This window comes from Meriones unguiculatus, chromosome 20 (genome assembly GCF_030254825.1).
Source record: "Meriones unguiculatus strain TT.TT164.6M chromosome 20, Bangor_MerUng_6.1, whole genome shotgun sequence".
NCBI lineage: Eukaryota > Metazoa > Chordata > Mammalia > Rodentia > Muridae > Meriones > Meriones unguiculatus.
The window spans coordinates 68,628,569-68,649,925 of NC_083367.1; the positions used below are offsets into that span (position 1 = coordinate 68,628,569).

Sequence of the window (21,357 nt, forward strand, 5' to 3'; positions counted from 1 at the left end):
AATCTTGTACAACAACCGATCATCCGGAGGTATCTCCATCTCTGATCTCAAGCTGTACTATAGAGCAATAGTAATAAAAACTGCACGGTAATAGAAAGAGAATGGTGAATCAATGGAATCGAATTGAACCCAGAAATAAACCCACACACCTGTGACTACTTGATTTTTGACAAAGAAGCCAAAACCATACAATGAAAAAAGATAGCACCTTCAAAAAATAGTGCTGGTCTAACTGGATGTCTACATGTAGAAAAATGCAAATAGATCTATATTTATCACCCTGCACAAAACTAAATTCCAAGTGGATCAAAGACCTCCACATAAAACCAGACACACTAAACCTCTTAGAAGAAAAAGTGGGGAAGAGCCTTGAAATCATTGGCACAGGAGACAACTTCCTAAACTGTACACCAACAGCACAGGCTCTAAGATCAACAATCAATAAATGGAACCTCATGAAACTGAAAAGCTTCTGTAAAGCAAAGGACACTGTTGTCAGAACACAATGACTGCCTATAGAATATATAAAGAACTAAAGAAGTTAAAAAGCAACAAATCAAGTGATCCAATTAAAAGGGGTACAGAGCCAAACGGAGAATTTTCTGTAGAGGACTATACAATGGCAGAGAAACACATAAAGAAATGTTCAGCATCCTCAGTCATCAGGGAAATGCAAAACGACCCTGAGATATCACCTTACACCCATCAGAATGGCTAAGATCAAAAACTCAAGTGACAACACATGCTGGAAAGGATGTGGAGAAAGGGGAACCCTCCTCCACTGCTGGTGGGAATGTAAACTTGTACAATCACTTTGGAAATCAAGCTGGCACTTTCTCAGACAATTAGGAATAGTACTTCCTTAAGATCCAGCTATACCACTCCTAGGCATATATCCAAAATATGCCCAAGTATACAACAAGGACAATTGCTCAACCATGTTCGTAGCAGCTTTATTCATAATAGCCAGAACCTGGAAAGAACCCAGATGTCTCTCAACTGAGGAATAGATACAGAAATTGTGGTACATCTACACAATGGACTACTACTCAGCAATTAAAAACAAGGAAATCATGAAATTTGCAGGTTAATGGTAGTATCTAGAAAAGATCATCCTGAGTGAAGTATCCCAGAAGCAGAAAGACACACATGGTATATGCTCACATTTAAATGGATATTAGATATATAATATAGGACAATCATACTAAAATCTGTACACCTAAAGAAGCTAATCAAGAAGGAGGACCCTGGGTAAGATGATCAATCTTCACTCAGAAAGGTAAATTGGATGAACATTGGAGAAAAGAGAAAACAGGAAACAGGACATGAGCCTACCACAGAGGGTCTCTGAAAGACTACCTAGCATTGTATCAAAGCAGATACTGAGACACATAAACAAACTTTGCAGGGAATCTTAGGAAAGAAAGGGGAGATAGAAAGACTCAGAGAGGACAGGAGCTCCGCAAGGAGAGCAACAGAACCAAAATATATGGGCCCAGGGGTCTTTTCTGAGACTGATAATCCAACCATTCATGGATATAACCTAGAACCCCTGCTCAGATGTAGCCCATGGTAGCTCAGTGTCCAAGTGGGCTCCCTAGTAAGGGGAACAGGGACTGTCTATGACATAAACTCAGTGGCTAGCTCTTTGACTGCCTCTGCCAGAGGCAGAGCTTTGCCAGGCCACAGAGGAGGACAATGCAGCCAGTTCTGATGAGACCAGATAAGCTAGGGTCAGACGGAAGGGGCTTCCCCTATCAGTGGACTTGGAGAGAGGCATAGGAGAAGATGAGGGAGAGAGGGTGGGCTTGGGAGGGGAAGAGGGAGGGGGCTACAGCTGGGATACAAAGTGAATAACCTGTAATTAATATAAAAAATAAAAATTTAATTAAAATATCTGTAGTACCTACAGCAAAATCAAAATATCCCTTATTGAACAATCAATATCAAAAATTATCCTCGTTGAGACCACAACAATCAAATCTCATCAAATTTTAATTCTTTATACAAATATATCAAGAAAGCAAATATATCAAGACTTATTGTCCATTGCCTGGAAAGAACAGGTGAGATTTCTTGCTAAGCTCAAATCAGTTCATCTGATACCCTAACAAGAAGGTAACAGTTGAACACACAGAAGGGATGACAAGAGTCACATGATACTTTGCCTCCTTATTTGTCTCCCAACTTATAAACCATCGCTGTGCTACATTTATTTAGTTCTCTTATTTGAAGCATCCATCGTCTCATGGCTTCACATTGTTTTCATTTACTCAAATATTCTTAATCTCAGTATCCTCCCTCGTAGATCAGACATTCTGGCTAGAATCTTATTTCTTAGGTTTAAAATGTTTCTTCGGTCACACACACACACACACACACACACACACACACACACGCTCTCCTTTCTGTCTGATGACATCATCACATCACTCTAGCTTGACAGATGGCTTTGCCACGTGGAGCTTTCACTTGGAGGGTGTGTCATCTGGCCACATTGGAGTTCTGTGCTGACTTCCTACTGAGGTGTCTCTGCCTTCAAAGGAGGCAGGTCTTTCCTCCAGCCGTATTTAAGGTAAGCTTTTTGCATTTGATGTTCTGCTTACATCATAAATGGGTCTTGATTGTGGAGTTTTGCTTTGTTTCGTTTTTCTATTTATGCTTGCATATCACAAGCTTCTAAATCCAATGTCTGTGTCTTTTAACATTTCTAGGAGATACCTAGCCATTATGTTCTCTGAACATTGTGCATTTCTGTTCTCTGCTCTCTGTCTTATGTAACCCTGGTTAAAATGAGCCACACTTCCATACACTGCATTTCAACTGATCCTCACAGGTATGTGTGTGTGTGTGTGTCTGTGTGTGTGTGTGTGTGTGTGTACATATTCTTCAGTTAAACTATTTTTCTTGTGCTCTATTCCTTCCACTGTTAGCCCATCTGTAATTGTTTTCACTATCACTGATACACTATTTTCTTTTCAAAGATTGTTTTTATTCTGCCTTCTAGTCTGTTCACCCATTTTTTGTCTTTTTCCTCCTTGCTGAGATCTTCAAGTCCCTCCTTAACCCCTTAAACCTATTTCATAGGCATCTGCCATCTTCATTATCAAAATACCACTGGTTGAAGTTCCCAAGTCTGGCTCCACAAGCTTACTTTACTTCTATCTTACTCCTTGTGGTTTGCGCAGGGCAGTGCGTGTTTGTTCTATGGTTTCTGGCTATGACACGTATCCGCTGAAATCTCCTTAGTGAGAAAACCTTGAGAACCAACATGAGATTCCATCCCCCTGTCCTAGCTCTCTCTCTCTCTCTCTCTCTCTCTCTCTGTTACAGAGCCCTCTCATTGTTCTATCCCTGTCCACACTGAAGAACACTGGCTGTGGTTGCTACAGAATGCACCAATAACCTCCATCACTGGAGCAGGCACACGCTAGCTCAGCTTGTGATCCCTATGTGTCAAACACACCTTCTGTTCCTCTATTCTCAACCAAAGTGGCATTGGGCAAGTTTGGTTAGTGCGTTCCTTCCTGCACAGGGTTTCTTTCCTGTTCATTCCACTACCACCCAAAGCCACACACACTCCACACACTCCATGTGTCTCACGGAGCTTCAGACACATGGAAAGCTATTCTCCTGTTCTACATGAGGGTCAGAATGGAATCTTGACACTGTCTGGTCTTATAAACATTAGTAGGCCCTCGTACCTCCCAGGGCTCCTGCTTTCACATTCTTTTGTTCGTTACAGTGGTGTACTCTTTTGCCAGCTCAGTGATGCATTGTTAAAGGCAGTTTTCAACACGTTATCTAGTACTTATGGTTGTTTTTCAGTGGCCTTTCCATGGCACTTAGCATTGGTAATACCAGCAAAGGAAATTGATAATAAACACTTTTAGACTTCAAGAAGCCTCAATTCAAAGATTTTTTTCCATTGTGTTGAATGGTAGATTTAATTCTTGTTACATATATATATCATACACATGTGTGTGTGTAAAAACTTGGAGCAATACATAGCTTTAAAAATATTTTGCCCCCAGGAAACAACCAATTAATGACAAAGATACTACATAAAATGTTAAATATAAGTTGTTATATGAGAATAGATAAAGATGCTTAATTTCAGTTCATGGCTAAAGCATTTTACTTTGGAATTATATTTCCCTTATTATGCATTTTCAGAATATGAAATAAAATTTAAGTGTAAGGGCATTGCTGCTATTAAAGTATTTCTCAATTAACCCAAACCTGGACATCATAAAACACTATAACAAATAATATTATTATAGTATACTACAGCAGTGCAGGTTCCAAGCAATTTGAGCTTGGAAAGCCAAAGAAGTTTTGTAGTTACAGTGTATAAACAAGCATTCATTAACTCAATTCATTGTGAACTGTTTAGGTACAGACCTCCTTTATTCCTCGGCCACCTTCTCTGAGAACAGTCAATGAACCTACTATTGACAGATTTGTTTTATTTCCAATGGATACAGAGAGCAGCTGAAATCACCCCAAGTATCCCTGAAGCTGGAACACCGAGATTTTGATGAAAATAAGCTACAACAATCTTTCTTCCTCCTCATTCCTCCTGGATTTTGTGTTTTTTAACGAAGAAAAAAGTAGAGCTTACTCTATTGAACATAACAAAATTCAGAACTCTAAAACATAAGACAGAAAGGGATCCCTTAGGATTCCTGGAATAATTCAAATAATGCACATAAACACCACCTCTATCCTCAGCAGGGAGTATTTTAATCCACTTGTTCTATGCCGAGGTTGGACTAAGGACACACCCACCAGTGAGTGCACTTTAAGGCCCAGTACCCTGCAAACCTCCGACCCAGCCTCCTCAAAATGTCCAGCTTTTCTCTCTAGTTTAGGTCTACAGAGAGAAGAAGTTACCATGTGTGAGGTCAACTTTTATGCACCAATGTGGCTGGAGTAGAATGTCCAGTTGTTGGTCAATCTCTAATCTTGATGTGTCTGTGAAAGCATTTCTAGAGGTAATTGACATTTCTAAAGGACTGTGAGTAGGACTGAGTTCACTTTACTGGACTGGCGGGATTTGCCCCATCTGCTGAAGGCTTTGAGGGAAGAGACTGGAGGCTCTCTGAGAAAGAGTTCTGCCTTCAGATAGCAATACGAAGTCCGCCTGCTTTGACCTGCCAGCCTGGCCTGCAGATTTCAGATGTGCCATTGCCACGACTGCATGAGACAACCCCTCAGTGAACAAAACACTTTCCACACAAGTTTGAGGACCTACGTTCAAATCCCAAGAACCCAGGTAAAGTTGGACGTGACGCATCAACGCCGGTTTGTCGCCTCAGTGCTCCTGTAGGGAGATGGGACACTGAGACAGGAGAGCCCCTGGAAGCTCACAGGAGGGTCAGCCTCGAGCGTGTGGCAGGAAGCGGAGAAAGACCCTACCTCAGAAGAGAAGGAAGGCAGTCAGGGTTCTCATCTGAGTTCCACATGCACACAGTGACACATGTAAACACACATAAACAAGCACACATCATGTATACACAAAGACTTAAAAATCTTTAATAGATGTCAGATGGATGGATGGATGGAGTGAGACAGACAGACAGACATATACATAAATCCTGTTAGTCTTATTTTTTTTGAAGAACTATGGCTGATGCATCAATCGATTACAATTTTTTAATAAATATGAAAGAGAGCTTAGTATAATATAGAAGAGTAAACACTGGAAAAAAAATAAAGGAAGAATTTCCTGAGTGCAAGATCATGAAGAACTTTGCCTGGGTAAAGAGACACACTCAAGGTTTTTTCTTCTGCTTTCCTTTTCTGCCAAGATGGAGAGGGGTCTCTAACCCTCATGACTGAGCTACCAGAATTTACCAGATGCCATGCTGAGGGGGTGAAGGAAACCGGGAGGTGTTGGTCTTGAAACTACCCGTAAAGTCAATCTCTGACAAGACGTAGTGGCACGAGATCATCGCTGGGCCCTGTAAACAGCTCACCACGCATTCTCTGCAGCTCAGCCTCCCTGCAACCTATCTTATTCCTGCAGTTCCTGAAGTGTCCACTAAGTCCCTCAGGAAAAGTTTCATTCTTGTTTCACAGAGCATTCTCTTTCCCTCTCTTCAGCATGGATGTGCGCGCACGTGTGTGTCTGTGTGTGTGTCTGTGTGTGTGTGTGTGTGTGTGTGTGTGTGTGTGTGTTTGCTGGCTTCACCTTTTCATCGTAGTGAGGTAGCTAGGACAGTCTCAAAGCTAGCTACAGTGGACTGAAAACCTAGAAAAGCAAACACTGTGGGAGCTGAGAGGTGGAATCTTTTAAGTAGCAAAGTAATAAAAAGACTTTGTAGTTTAAAGACTGTCATTTAAAGGTTTACATTTCATGTTCGGAAAAGATTACTCTAGATGCAAACACACACTAATAACCTGTATGGCATGCTCACAGTTCAGAGAACTCAACTGACACAAACTTCCACCCTGACACCCATCTCTCAGGGGAGAGGGGCAGATGCTGGGGCTAATTGCTTCTCGTAAGTAGGAGAGCCAAGGCTGGTGTCAATGTGCTATGTTCTAGGGTAGGACTGGGATATTAATCTAGACTTCTGTGTGAAAGCCTCACACTCACTCCCTCAGTTTAATAACATATTTTCAGTCTGCACAGACGCCCAAGGATCCTGTAATCAGACATCTGTTTCGATATATGGTGACTTATGAGCATAGCCGTCTATTTAAGCCATGACTCAGTTCTGTGAGCTGTAAATGGAAATAATAAGAGCACTTGCTTTGCACATCATACGAAACGTGTAAAGTGCTTCGGAGAAAGTCTGGAACACAGAAAACATGCCGAGTGAGCCACCATTATCTCAATGATTAAATCAGATCGCTCTGTCATCAATTTAGCCATTTCCTGCTCAGGAAGTTTTAGAAAATTAGAGAAAACTCAGATGACGCCTTGGTGGAGGTGTTAATGGACAGAGCACATTTTGTCTTTGTCTTTTAATAAGGAATTGGAAAATTACAGCCCAGGCTGACCCCTTTGTCTTTAAATAACGTTTTATTGGCATATGGCCATGGCCATTTGTTTACCTGTAACTAATTTGCTGCTATAGAGGTAGAATGGATCGTTTGATAAAGACCCAACATGTGCAAAGCCTCTATTTAGTATCTGATCTTTTATAGAACCGCTGCTGACTTCTGCTTTACACAAACTGCTATGTATCTAAAGTGAGGCAAGAGGAATTGATGAGCACAAAGTGTCCAGGATCCATCTGTGACTGGAGACAGCCAAGCGATGTTTGATGGGAGTATATCAGTGTCTATAGCATGTAAAACTCACTATCAACTAGATTCCCTCATTAACCTTGTTAGGAAGCTGTGTTTTAACTTGCAGAAGCCTCTGCAAAGTTATGAAATACGAAGCAATGACTTTTTCAGTGCTTGCTTTTATATATGTTTAATTCATTAGTGTGTGTGTGTGTGTGTGTGTGTGTGTCATGGGATATCATGGAGACTCAGTTCTCTCCTTCCACCTTTATGTGGGTCCAGGATATGGGCCTTTAGTTGCGTGGCTGGTGCAGAAATGCTTCTAACCTCTGAGCCCTCTCATTGGTCCTCTATGCTTGCTTTTAAGCAGCTTATAGGAAGGGGTAACAGTCAACTTGAGGTCTGTGACTAGAGAGAGCTTGTACTGCCATCACAGTTGGCCTCAGGAAAAGTAGCAGCTGCTCAGTGAAAACTGGAGATTTTGGACCCAGCCCAGCATGCCTGAGGCCCCCAACAGCTGACAGCTTTCTTTCTTTACAACCCAGGCTCACTGCCATCTACCTCATCCTCACCCGGCCCGTTCCATTCTATCAATTCCATTCCCTCTGTGGACCCTGTGAGTTGTCCATGAAGATGAGAGTAAACTGAAAATCCACCTGCATTTTGTAGCTTGTTTACAATTCAGGGAAGATTAATAGGCAGATAGAACGCAATGGTTCTGAATGTAGATAGAATGTAACGGTTCTACAGCCTTCTAGTCAGCATCAAGTCAGGATCTCACTGAAGCCTTCTCCCTGCCTCCTCCTCCTGAAATGCAGGCAGGCGTCTAAATCACACAGCAGTGAGGGTTAAGGAGACAATCATGGAGTTGCCATTAACATCTACTTATTCACAGAGTCCGTGGGCCACACTCAGTCAGTTACCAACACCCTACCTCCCCATACTAGAGCTTTCACCAGTCAAAAACAACATTAATGTAGATCTTATCAATGAGTATCAGTTGTCTAGAGTGTACCAGGTACTATCATAGCGCTACATGGGGTTCAAAGGCTACTGATATATTCCTAGAGTCTAAATAAATTAATACACTTAATGATCAACTCGTTCAAGGTGACATACACTGTCTTAGAGGCAGGAATCAAAGATGGGTCCAGATATTTGCAGTGAGACAGGGGTCAGGACTATCACAGACAAAGTACTATTTGCAATTGGCCTTGGATGGTTTGGAAAACAGTGGGACTTCATGGAGAAAGAATATTTGGAAAGGCATATGGAAAAAGAAAATAGACTAAACCTACCTAGAACAGACTAGTCAACAGAAGCTTGTATTGGACCTTGGAGTGAGGAGCCACATAGTGAGAATTTTGGTTTCTCTAAAAACACAGTTGTGTTATGTGAATGTTTTTGTTTTGCTCTCAGATGTGAGATATGAGGCTGCTTCAGACTGACCACAACAGCTAACTATGATTTGTCTTGTGCTCTGGCAGGGGTGTGATTTTGCCAGCTGAAGATTGTTCACGTTTGGAATTTTGGGGACTTCTGAGAGGGTGTAAATGTGAGCACACCAAGAGGTCCTGCAGCCACTGCTGCTGCCACTGCTGCTGCCCCTGCTGCATCTGGTTCCTGCTGCTGCTTTTGCTGGTTGCTAATTGCATTTGCTGCTTGCTGGATTTCTGGTTGCTGGTTGGAGATAATCTGACAACGGAAGATTGGACTTTCCCCAAGGAACTCAATGCCCCTAATCAGTAGGAAGTAGTCTAAAGAGATCTATGCTCCCTCACCCCTCTGTCCTTCTTTCTCTCCTTCTTAGTGTTGGGGGCTTGGAAGGGGGAGGGTTGGTATAGGGAAATAGGATAAAGAATCTGACAAAGTAGCTAAAAGCCTGACTACAGCATGGAAGCGAAGAACAAAGGTAAAAGGACAAGATAGAGGGCTGGGCTATGCTAAAGTACTGAGGATTAGTTCCTCAGTCAGCTGTCCAGGATGTCTCCGTGCTGTTACTAATAAAAGCGTGTGAGTAATTCCTGTTAAAATAGTAATGAAACAACTTCCTGTTATAACATTTCTTTAATTAACCCAGATCTGCTTTCCAGAGTGAGTAAGAGGCCAATTTCCAGTCAACTCTAGGCGCCACCACCAAGCTCACCTCTCTTTCAATTGATTGTGGACCACTGGTGTGCCCTTTGACCTTCCTGCAGAGCACTGTGCTAGGCACAAGGCAATGAGTAAGGAAGTAGAGACACTGTTTATGAAAAGTGTCCAGTGTCGTCACCATCAGAGCCAGGAATAGAAGGCAGACAGGGTGAAGCCAGCACAGTGCTTGGAAAGTCAAGGCAGCAGAGATTGGAAAATATCACCAGAAAAGAGGGGATGCATTGGTAAGACAATGAATAATTTAGCATGAAGGAGGACAATGAGTGTTGTTTCAAGAGGAAAGCCAAGCGGGTGGACTGTCGTGCCTGCACAAAGACAGGCTCGGTGTGTGCAGTGAGAGTTCACTGACTCCCTGAATCCTGGAACAACAGGAGTGTTAATAGCTCGTGAGAAAACAGGTAGAGAAGGTCAAACGATGCTGCCTCAGCTGCTGTCGGTGGGAGGTGTTTGCTGCCAGAAGCAGAGGAAAGGCGTCACGGGGAACACGGCTCCTGCCAGCTCCACATTTTCTCCCGTGGTTGGCGTGGTTGGCTCCTGCTTGGGTCTAACAGGAACACATACACCACCGCTGGCGAAATTGCAGCCACCACTCACCTCACTGCCTGCGCGTGCAGGAACGGCTGGGTAACAAGAGGCTTGAGAAACTCGTGTATTTGTATGTTTCGTGTGTTTGTATGTTTCTTCTCAGCTGCGTGTCCAAAGGTGTCTATGCACAGTCCACTGCAAAGTGTCAGTCTCGCTGTACATCTGAATGGCTTACTTAGCAAGGATCTTGGCTGGGCGTGGTGGCACACATCTTTAACTCCAGCACGCAGGAGGCAGAGACAGGCCAGTGTCTGTAAGTTCAAGCCTCACCAGGCCAACATAGCCAACTCCAGCCCTTCGAAGGCTATGTAGTAAGACCCATGTCATAGTTACTTTTCTATTGCTGTGAGGAGCCACCGTGACAGAGGCAACTTTTAGAAGAGTGTTGGAGCTCACAGTTTCAGAGGGTCAGAGTTTCAGAGGGTAGAGAGAGCATGGTAGCAGGCAGGTAGGCATGGCTGCTGGAGCAAGAGCTGAGAAGGCCCATCTTGAGACATAAGGGCAAGGCATGGAGTGTTAATTGGGAATGCCTTTTGAAACCTCGAAGATCACCTCTGGTGACACACTTCCTAATCATTCCCAAACAGTTCTATCAAGTAGGGACCAAGTATTTAGATGTGTGAGCCTATGAAGACCATTCACATCCAAACCACCATCCTCTGTCTCGTTTTTTATTATCAGGCACGTTGTGCTTTTGCTGTGGCTTGTGGCAAGCCTCTATTAATTAACCTCTGTAAATGTAAAGCCTTTCAAAAGGTAATCCAGAAAGGAATTTTGTTGATGGAAGGAGAAAGACTGTACCACATGTTTTTCTGCCTCTCTGGGCAAGAGGCAGATGGGACGGCCTCCAGAAATTAGAACAAAGGAAACCACAGCCCCCCTGGAGGGGTACCAGGTCCTTCCTAGAAGGCAGGAATTCATAGGAACAAAACACATGGGGTGATCACTGGGACCATTCAGCATAATACCATCTCCTGATGAGATCACCCAATAAACCTAGGCCTTCACACACAGCCAGAGCTCTGTTGGCTAAAACTGGCTGATCATGCAAGGATCTTCTTGCCCAGAAGTTTTGATGCCAGATGGAGACATAGAAACTCCATATCTGTAGTGAAGAGAAAAAGAAACCTCATGCCTATCGAGACAGTTCAGCGTGAGAAACTGAATTCAGAGCTCTAGTGCATAAACACCTGGCACAGCTGTGGACACCCAGCACGTGTGGGGGAGAGACTGATCTTTGGAGCTCCCTGGCTAACCTAGCCAGTCAGTGAGCTCCAGGTCCACCGAGAGACCCTCTATCAAAAATTAATCAGGTAGTTAGTTAAATGGTTGATAAATAAAGTGGAGAGGAACTGAGGGAGGCATCCAACCTTATCCCCTGTCCTGCACACATGTGCACACTCTCTCTCTTTCTCTCTCTCTGTGTGTGTGTGTGTGTGTGTCTGTCTGTCTCTCAGTCTATCTGTTGGTCTCTTTCTCTGTCTTTCCCTGTCTCTGTCTCTTGCTCTGTCTCTCTCTCACACACACGTGTACACACAAAGAAGATCAAGGCAGCTCTACCAGGACCAAGCAGAACGAGTGTCCCTGTTGGCCCTACCACTAGTAAAGAGACTTGCTTGTAAGAGGAAATGCTCCATCCACTGACCTGGACCATATCAGCTCACCCAAAGTGAGGAAAAGCATGGCAAGGGAACAAGATTACACAACCATGGTGCAAGCTTTGATCAGTTGCTGGTGCCAACCTTGACTTTCTAACAAATATGAACAATACAAATAGGCCAGCCATGGACCACTGGACAGGGAAGAAAGCAAGAAAACACAGATGGACAATCACCACAGACAAAGGGAAAGGGAATGGAAGAGTGATTTAGACTTACTGATTTTCATGTGAAGCGCAGGAGAAAACTGTGATGAGAACGGAATGTATGGATTGGATTCTTCCCCCTTTTCAGACTTTGTTCCCCACACACTCTAAATATAGAAAGCAAACCCAGCTTGTCACTGGATGTGCTGCTGATGGCCACACAAACCAAAGCACCCCTTCACCTTTTGAGTCTTTAGAACACAGCAGGTCACAGTGATGCAAACGTTTCATTACAGTCCTCAGATCTTCTGTAGGCCCAGCTACTGTCCCCTCCACAACCAGCCTGTCCTCTACCCCTCACCACCATCCTGGAATTACAGCTCCATTTCTATTGCACTTTGTAGGTGGACAAGGATAGAAGAAGGAAGTGACGTGAGACTTCTAGCATTACAGGGTTTACAAGCCAAGGTTTCAGAGGGGGAAAAAACTGGAATGCAAACAGAAGGCTTTTAAAAACTGAAAGTACAGCTGCCAAAATCAAAAATAAAAATATGCAGACAGAATGAATAACAAAATCAACAGGTCTCAAGATCCAGTATCTTTCATCTCATGTATAAGAGAATCCTAAATATGGTATTAAAGAAAAAAAACAAAATGGGAGATTGATCTCAAAGACATGGAAGACACGTGTGAGCATCCAATGCCTTCAGAAAGAGTGGTCCAGTCGATGGCGATGGCGATGGCGACGGCCCGTCTGCTGTGCCAGCCTGAGAGTGAAGCTCAGCTCCTTCGTATTCACGGACGGTTCAGGAGGGTGCGCAATCTGTGATCCCCAGCATCAGGAGGAAGAGAAGAGGATCCCTGGGGCAAGCTGGATAAGGGTTCAAACGAGAGACTCCCCCAACTGAGAAAGACACCTGATGTCAATCTCAGGCTTCCACAAGTGTGCACATGTATATAAATCCCAAAACGCACACTCCCCCACACGTGTGCGTGTGTCTCACACACATTGCAGGAAAGAATATAAAAAGGAAAGAAAGGAAGGCAGCCGAAGCCAGCTACCGCAGTGTCCTGGAGAGCCTATGTATCTGAGGGCTGATGCAGGAGATTTGTGAGTCTGAAACCAGCCCAGGCGATAGACTGAGACCAAGTCTCAAAGGAAGAGAAAGTTTGTATTAAAGACGTGCAAGCAAAAGAGGACAAGGACAAGAATGGAGAAGAGGAAAGCAAAACAACACTTCACCAAGCTGGATGAAGATGATGAAAGTCTAGCTGAAAATCCCAGCAGGCATTGATTTAAAAACAAAACAAAACAGAACAAAACCGTTATAGAGTTACAAGATTAAACAAAGCAGTAACCAGAACGGAGAGACACGATGGGAGGGTTTCCTTGCTCAGAAGATAAACCACAGTGTCCTGGCTCAGTGAGTGAAGAAATGACTCGACACAGGGATACCTCGTCTGCTGCAGTGGGGGCTAGAATATGGTGTGTGTGTGTGTGTGTGTGTGTGTGTGTGGTGTGTGGTGTGTGGTGTGTGTGTGTGGTGTGTGGTGTGTGGTGTGTGTGTGTGTGTGTGTGTGGTATGTGCGTGTGTGCATGCATGCATGTACAGAATCATAGGACTTTTCGCCTATCCTCTTCTGCTGGTCAACAGGTCGGCCTGTTTTACAACAGTACCATGCTCTTCTGATTACAACAACTTTACAACATAGTTGTAAATTTCCAAATCAAGAAATATATGCCTAGGAGTGGCATAGCTGGATCTTGAATCACTATTCCTAGTTGTCTGAGAAAGTGCCAGATTGATTTCCAAAGCGGTTGTACAAGTTTACATTCCCACCAGCAGTGGAGGAGGGTTCCCCTTTCTCCACAACCTCTCCAGCATGTATTGTCACTTGGGTTTTTGATCTTGGCCATTCTGATGAGTACAAGGTGAAATCTTAGGGTTTTTGATCTGCATCGCCCTGATGGCTAAGGACAATTGAGCATTTCTTAAAGTGCTTCTCTGCCATTTTATATTCCTCTACAGAGAATTCTCTGTTTAGCTCTGTACTCCATTTTTTTTTAATTGGATTACTTGATTTGTTGCTTTTTAACTTCTTTAGTTCTTTATATATTCTGGATATTAGCCCTCTGTCAGACACACACGGTATATACTCACTTATAAGTGTATACTAGACCTATAAAATAGGATAAACATACTAAAATCTGTACACCTAAAGAAGCTAAACAAGAAGGAGGACCCGGGGTAAGAGGATCAATCCTCACTTAGAAAGACAAATGGGATGGACATTGGAAGAAAAAGAAAACAGGAAACAGGACAGGGGGACAGGAGCCTACCATAGAGGGCCCCTGAAAGACTCTACCTAGTAGTATATCAAAGCAGATGCTGAGACTCATAACCAAACTTTGGGCAGAGTGCAGAGAATCATATGAAAGAATGGGGAGTTAGTATGACCTGGAGAGGACAGGAGCTCCACAAGGATAGTAACAGAACCAAAATATCTGGGCCCAGGGGTCTTTTCTGAGACTAATACTACAACCAAGGTCCATTCATGGAGATAACCTAGAATCCCTGCACAGATGTAGCCCATGGCAGCTCAGTACACAAGTGGGTTCCCTAGTAAGGAGGACAGGGACTGTCTCTAACATGAACTCAGTGGCTGGCTCTTTGACCGCCCCCCCCCCAAGGGAGGAGCAGCCTTGCCAGGCTACAGAGGAAGACAATGCAGCCAGTTCCTGATGAGACCTGATAAGCTAGGGTCAGATGGAAGGGGAGGTGGACCTCCCCTATCAGTGGACTTAGAGAGGGGCAGGGAGAAGATGAGGGAGGGATTGGGAGGGAATGAGTGAGGGGACTACAGCTGGGATACAAAGTAAATACACTGTAATTAATATAAATAATAAAAATTTAATTAAAAAAGAAAGAAAGAAAAAAGAGATAGCCCAAGAGCTTAAGGGAATATATACAAACCCCAAACCTAGTGCGAGTTGAGAGCATACATATTATATATTAAACATATTTCACATATGAAGAGCTAAATGCTTAAATATCAAGAAAATGAACAACTGGTTAAACTGGGCAAAGGATATGACTACCTGGACTCTTGCCCTCTGGAGAAACGTGCTCTAAGGCATCTCATCGTTTGAGATCCCAAGCACAGTAGAAAGGGAGTGAAAAACCTGAAAACCAGCCTGCAATCTAAATGGTGGCTTCATTCCAGCCTCCCCTTTATTTCCATCAAACAAGAAGGCAGCTTTTCTGATTGAGAAAAGGCTAGAACATTTAATACCTAGAGAAGCCAACCAATCCTAGACAAAACACTGCCCCTTGTCCCTCAACAACCATGCTTTCCCTTCCCAAACTCATCATTTTCCAGAGGTTATCATTTGTCTCCAGTCTGGGCTCCCTGGTCTGTCTCTTAATTCATCTGCCTGATTTTGCAGAACTGCTGACGTCACCAGACACTCAGGTAGACATGGTGACTGAAGAAGACACTGACACCGTCTGTTCTCAGACATCGGAAAGAGTAGACTGTCTCCAGAGTCACCAGACTCCACTTTAATCCACTCATTCTCCCTGTTCCCTGAAGACCATCTCACCAGGCCAGCCTTTCACACCTTCCTTCCATTCATTCTCAGTGAGAAGCCTTGTCCCTAACATACAAACTGGAGACAATCTGAAGAGAAGACTCATGGAAGCACACTGCCCAGCTGTAGGGACTCTGCCCATACTAACCCTCCTTTCCTAGTGCATGAGAATCCATCTTCGTGACCGTAGCATCTTCCTTCCCCCTCCTTTGGAAGACTTGCTTTTTGTCCATGCCATCTCCCTCCATTTTCTCAAGAACTAATCCCAAAGATGCACCATCCCTCTCCCCTATAAAACCATTCCTGATAAGGTAGGCAATTACCAATCCTCATCATCCTTGACCTCAGCTGCTCACTTTGCTCTCTGTCTCATTTGTCTTTAAAGATGCTGCAGTGAAATGGGCTCTATGTAAATCTCATTTTCCAGACCCGCCTCTCCTCTCTGACTTAGTGTCCCTGTGTCCGAAGTTTCAGTCTTTGGCATCCACTTATTTTTCTCTATACTCACTCCATCGGTCTTATTCATTACCTGTCTCCTGTGCCCTCAGAGCCTTATGTCGGGTGCAGATCCTCTTTCAAACTCCAGTCAGCTCCACCTGAGCGGTCTCAGCACACGTGAAACACTGGGTTGATTTTCCTCCTCAAAGGCTTGTCAATCTGTCAGTAGACTTCCCTGCCTTCACTGTTGATAATGACACTTTAGGAAAGTTCGGGCTCGAATAATCACGGCAACTCCTCCCAGGCACCACACCCAGTCAGTTGGTCAGGGAAGGCCTGTCAGCTCTACCGTAGGACCCATCCAGGAAATGAACATCCCTCCAGTGACCTCTACTGCCCTGGCTGCCGCCGCTGCTCTTGGTCCACTTTGATTCTCTCCTCCACCCAAACAGCCAAATAAAATCTGTCCCTCAGAATAAAAGCTAAAGTAGCAGCTGCCACAGGGGCTCACGTGGCTTCTCATTCCCTCACCTCTCAAAACGTGCTGTCCCCCACTGCTTCCTCTCTTTGATCCAGGCATAACTGCCGGCTTCTGTTTCTAGAACTCCTGTTGCAGTCAGGGCTCTACTTGCTGAGGTCTCTGCCTGGAACACGCTTCCATACACATAGACAATAGCCTCTTCTTCCCCTCTGAGTGCTGCTCAAATGATCTTCAATGAAGATTCTCTAATTTGACCCCTTACACTTACCCCCCCATCATGGCTCTGCCATTCACAGTGTGTGTTTCCCATTGTCCATATTTCTGCCATCTTCCAAAATTAACCAGACTATAGAATTCACCCTTTTCCAGTCTTCCTTATGCACTATAAGCACCATAGTAGTGGGACAAGATGTGTTTCAAGCATTCAGCCGAGGGCATGACCAGAAAAAGTAGCTCAATAGGCAGAGCAATAGATGAATATATAGCTACCATTTCCAGCCACACCAAGGCTCACTAAAGCAAATACTGGGATAGTAATACATAGGTTTGGCTTTTATTTTAGTAATGATTCAGCATTCAACAAATGTTTCATAATCACCTGTTAGGGTCTATGTAGAAGCTTAACACTACTTAAAAGGAATAGAAATTTTTCCATTGTAAAACTTTCATTTTACTAGGTTTCATGGTTTTATAAACATTTAAATACATAATCCACACACATAGGAAGGATGTTATCCAGTGTTTGATATTCATGCAAAGCTGTGGACATCTTCCATGAATATGCACATTCCTGCAAGGCAAGTTCTTCTTCGACGGGTCCAGGGTTAGTAATGGGAATCAAGAAGTCATTACAGAAGGACAAAGGCTGATCCTGGAGTTAAGAAATCTTAGACATTGTCTTTGGTTTTGGTCTCTCAAGGCTCAACCTACTTGGTAAAATCTTTAGTATTTATTTCCTTCCACCAAAATCTAGTCCATGTTTGTCCTTATGTGAGGGGTGCTAATAATGGGGGGTGGAATATGAACCCTGCCAACATTATGTGTGACACTTTGGGATCTCCTAACCATCCTTGGTTCAGGAAGACCCTTTAATCTAGCTTTGCACCTTCTGAGAATGTGGATCTGGAAATTCTTCCAATGCTAGTGGCTAGGAAGGAGCCAGCCACTTAACACAGACTACCATGGGGGGAGGGGGAGGGTTTCTGTGACACAGTGGAACACAGGAACTGAGAAGACTGTGAGACCAAAAAAAAAAAGAAAAAAAAAGAAGAAGAAGAAGGGGAAAGCTACAATTGTTTAACAATACTTTCAAAAGAAAAATTCATGAGAAAATAGGTGTTTGCATCTGTTCACGGATTTTTAAAAGTGTGCATCGCACCAGTGATCCCCAACAATGAAGGGCTTATGTTCCACAGGTGACTGAGCGATGACTCGCTAACCCTGATTGATGGACTATTCAAAGATGAAAGAAACAAGCCAAGTTCCACCGCTCAGAAGGGAAAACGTGAAGAGGAGGCATTTCCTGCTGAGCATTTTAGTCTTTAGATGGCCAGGTCATACATCAGGAAGTATTTTCAGCTACACATTCGGTTCAGTGGTGCCAGTGCTCCTGGCTGTCCCCTCTCATGTCCTCAGTCCTTGGAATGGTAACACCCCTGCAGATGCATTCAATGTCCCTCTATAGCCACACGCTTTCTCTCCCTCCCTCCCTTTCTCTCTCTCTGTCTTTCTCTATCACTCTGTCTCTGTCTCTCCCAGAAAATTTGCCTCTTCCAATGGAAGACTCACTTCCAATTCACCATTTTTGGATCCCCCTAATAGAGCAAAGCAGACATAATGCTAACATGTCATGCCAGGGCATTAATGCTAACATGTCATGCCAGGGCATAAAAAGTGGACCTTCTTAGCACTGGGGCTGTTCTCTACGGCTTACGGCAGTGATGCTTTTCGGTGACAGGAGTGTAAAAACTTTGTTCACCCCTTGCTTTCTGAACACTTTCCCTTGTCAGAGAACTTAGAGTTACATGTGAATGTGTATATTTTGACTCATGACATTCAGGGAATTTTTTAGAAATATACCCATGGTACAATCACACGTGTATACACAAGCCCCAAAAGATGACCCTTCATGCTTTGATGGTCAATTGCAACAGCACACGATACTTTTTGAATGAGAATGTGGAGCAAAATCCTATGATGGCCTTAGGAGTAAATAGTCAGGAAGGAAAATGCCCCCTGATTTTTCAAGGCCTAGCTTATTTGGGAAACTAATTGTCTGTATATTTCTGTTTCTTTATCCATAAAATGGCCATAGGAGTAGCAGGAAACTTCAGGTATGTTGAGAGGAAAGTAAACAGTGTGGTAGACTTTGTCCCCAATATGAACTTACTCTGGACTCTGTGGGTCTGTGTGTGTTCCTGTGTGCGCAGGTAAATGTGCACACTGGTGCACGTGTGTGGCAGGCAGAGGACAACTCAAGTATCATTTCTCTTGAGCCCAGGCCTCTCTCACAGGCCTGGAACTCACCATGTAATCTGGGCCAGCCAGCCAGCCTTCGGAGCCCCAGATCTGCCTGTCCTCACTACCCCGAGCTGGGATTACAAGGCTGCAGAGTTTTGACTTGGGGTTTGAACTCAGATCCTCAAGTTTACATGACAAATGCTGTACAAGCTAAGCTACCAGACCACCCCTGAACCTTAAGTTTTGATTTTTCTAAAGATGATGATCTAACCAAGATATTTTACATTCATTTAAACTGAATTTTCCCTACATTTACTTTTAATTCACATTGAGTTCCTCACTGACTGAGATATCCTATTATGAAATTGTTCCATGAGGTTTACAATAGTAAACATATATCACTATTGTTAAATGAGTTCAGACTCATTAATGTGAATTAAAATATATTTTATGTTCTGTTTGAGCTGCTGTTTTGGGGGCTTATGGTTACATATGTTTTGTTTTAATACTCAGTTGTACTCAGGATTTATTCCTCAATAGATATTTTTCCTTGTGTATATATTCTTTTTCTACCTCATTTGAATATTTGTATGCTTGAATACATTAAGTCAAATATGTTGTATGTATGACTAAATTAAGCTCGTCAGATATGTTCAAGAATTTAAATGTGACCCAAATGTGGTTAACAGTAACTTGGAAATTTGACAGGGGCTGTAAGACTTCAGCAAATGTTTTCTTTTTCATTACTATAATACATTGTCAAAACAAAATGAAAACAAGGAAACAACAGTCAAACTTGGATTAGCTTTGCACAGTGGTAAGGCAGTTATTTTAAAAGCAAAAATAGAATCATGATGTCAGATCACATAATACAAATAAAGAGAAAAATACATGCTGAATTGAACTTTAAGTGTGTTTTTAAAAAAATAGGTATTCTACTTTGACAAAATGTTGGATTATCTTATACATTTAGTGTACATTTTGTTAATGTTCCTTAAAGTTGTTTTCAGGCTGCATTCAATGCACACACTTATAACACCAGTCCTTAATGAGCTGAGGCAGGAGGAGTGAAAGTTCAAGTTGAGCCTGGGCGACATAGCAAGACACTCTCCTTAAGAAGCCGAATGTAAGCTTGGCTCCATGGAGAAAGGCAGTTGCTGCCAAAGGCAGTTGAACACAAGATGGTTTGTGTTCAGTCCCTGGAACTCACATGGCGAAAAGAGAGAACAAACTCCCTCCAAATTGTCCTCTGGCCTCTGCAGACATGCCACGGAGTTCCCCCAGCCACTACCATACACAAGTAAGTAAATAAATAAATACTAAAAGCAAAACAATTTGCATTCAAAATTAATTATAGCAAAAACACAAAACAAAACAGGAATAACTATTATTGGCTGTGTCCCTATACTTCCAGCTCTTGAATAATGGGGCAGGAGGGTCTTGAGTTCAAGAACAGCCATGGCTACATACTGAGCTTAAGCTAGCCTGGGATACAAGATACCCTGTCTCAAAAAGTCAAAATCCAAACAACAACAACAACAACAACAACAACAACACACATACCTATGAGCAATCCCTTTTTTGGCTTATGCTAAGACTTTCCTATAGAAAAATGTTCTAGAATTCAAAGTGTGTCTTTAGTGCTAACCTGCCTCCTAATTATTAACCACCTATGTGGACTCAGCAGCTCATACATGAGGCGAACACAAGCTGAGCTCCATTTGTACGGGTGCCTGTCAGCAGCTGTTTGTACACACACACAATCAGGACGCCCGTCGCTGCGCTCACACAGCCCACGCGTGTCCGGGGTGGTAGGATGGACGCTCCCCAGAGGCAAGGGTGATGCCAGTTTTGTTGTCCGTCTACCCTTCCGCACAGACACCACCTAGTGAGCAGAAGCTTCTCACTAACCCCTGGGAGGGGACTGCACTGCTCTTCACTGGAGGAAACTCCACAGGAGACCTACATACGACGCGACGTATGCCTTTACGTATCACGGGGATCCTTTTCCGCTGTGCTAAAGCATGTCTCACACACACCACTGCTTTAAACACTTGAAAGTGCGCAGTTAGAGGCCTTGACGCTATCCACACTGCCGGGCCACAGCTGCCAACATCCGCCTCCTGAGTGCAGCTTCTTGTTGAAAATGTCTTCTGTGAGACGTTCTTAAGTTCAGTATATGGCAAATATCCCAAATAAACTAGGCTGATACTGACGGTTTAGCCACTGTGACTATCCCTCCAAGTCATGTGACCACATACAGGGCAAAGCCAGTGCAGACTCTGAGGGTGGAGCCATGAGGTTTGCAGGTGTGAACTGGACAGTGATGGCGTACTTGGCTTTACTCACTTACACCCCAGGTGTCTACAGTTTGAAGCCTTGGGAACCAGTTCAGTGAAGCGACCACCTGTTGTTCGAATCCTTGGTGGGTGTTTCAAGAGCTACTCAGGAAAAGCTGATTTATTTCCAGTCCATACCCCAGAATAATGGGCAGAAATAAAGGGGGAAAATCAAATATGACTCAGTGCCATTTGAGGGGAATATTTCTTACAGATGAGGGAAGAGAAACACTGACAGAATCTGCACCAGCCCTGCAGAAAG

The 21,357-nt window shown here is 43.5% G+C and overlaps 1 protein-coding gene across 2 annotated transcripts in view; it reads right to left on the reverse strand.

The window, feature by feature from the left end:
* Esr1 (estrogen receptor 1) overlaps window positions 1-21,357 on the reverse strand; it is a 370,708-nt gene that overhangs the window by 101,157 nt on the left and 248,194 nt on the right. The gene's annotated exons all lie outside the window — the stretch shown is intronic.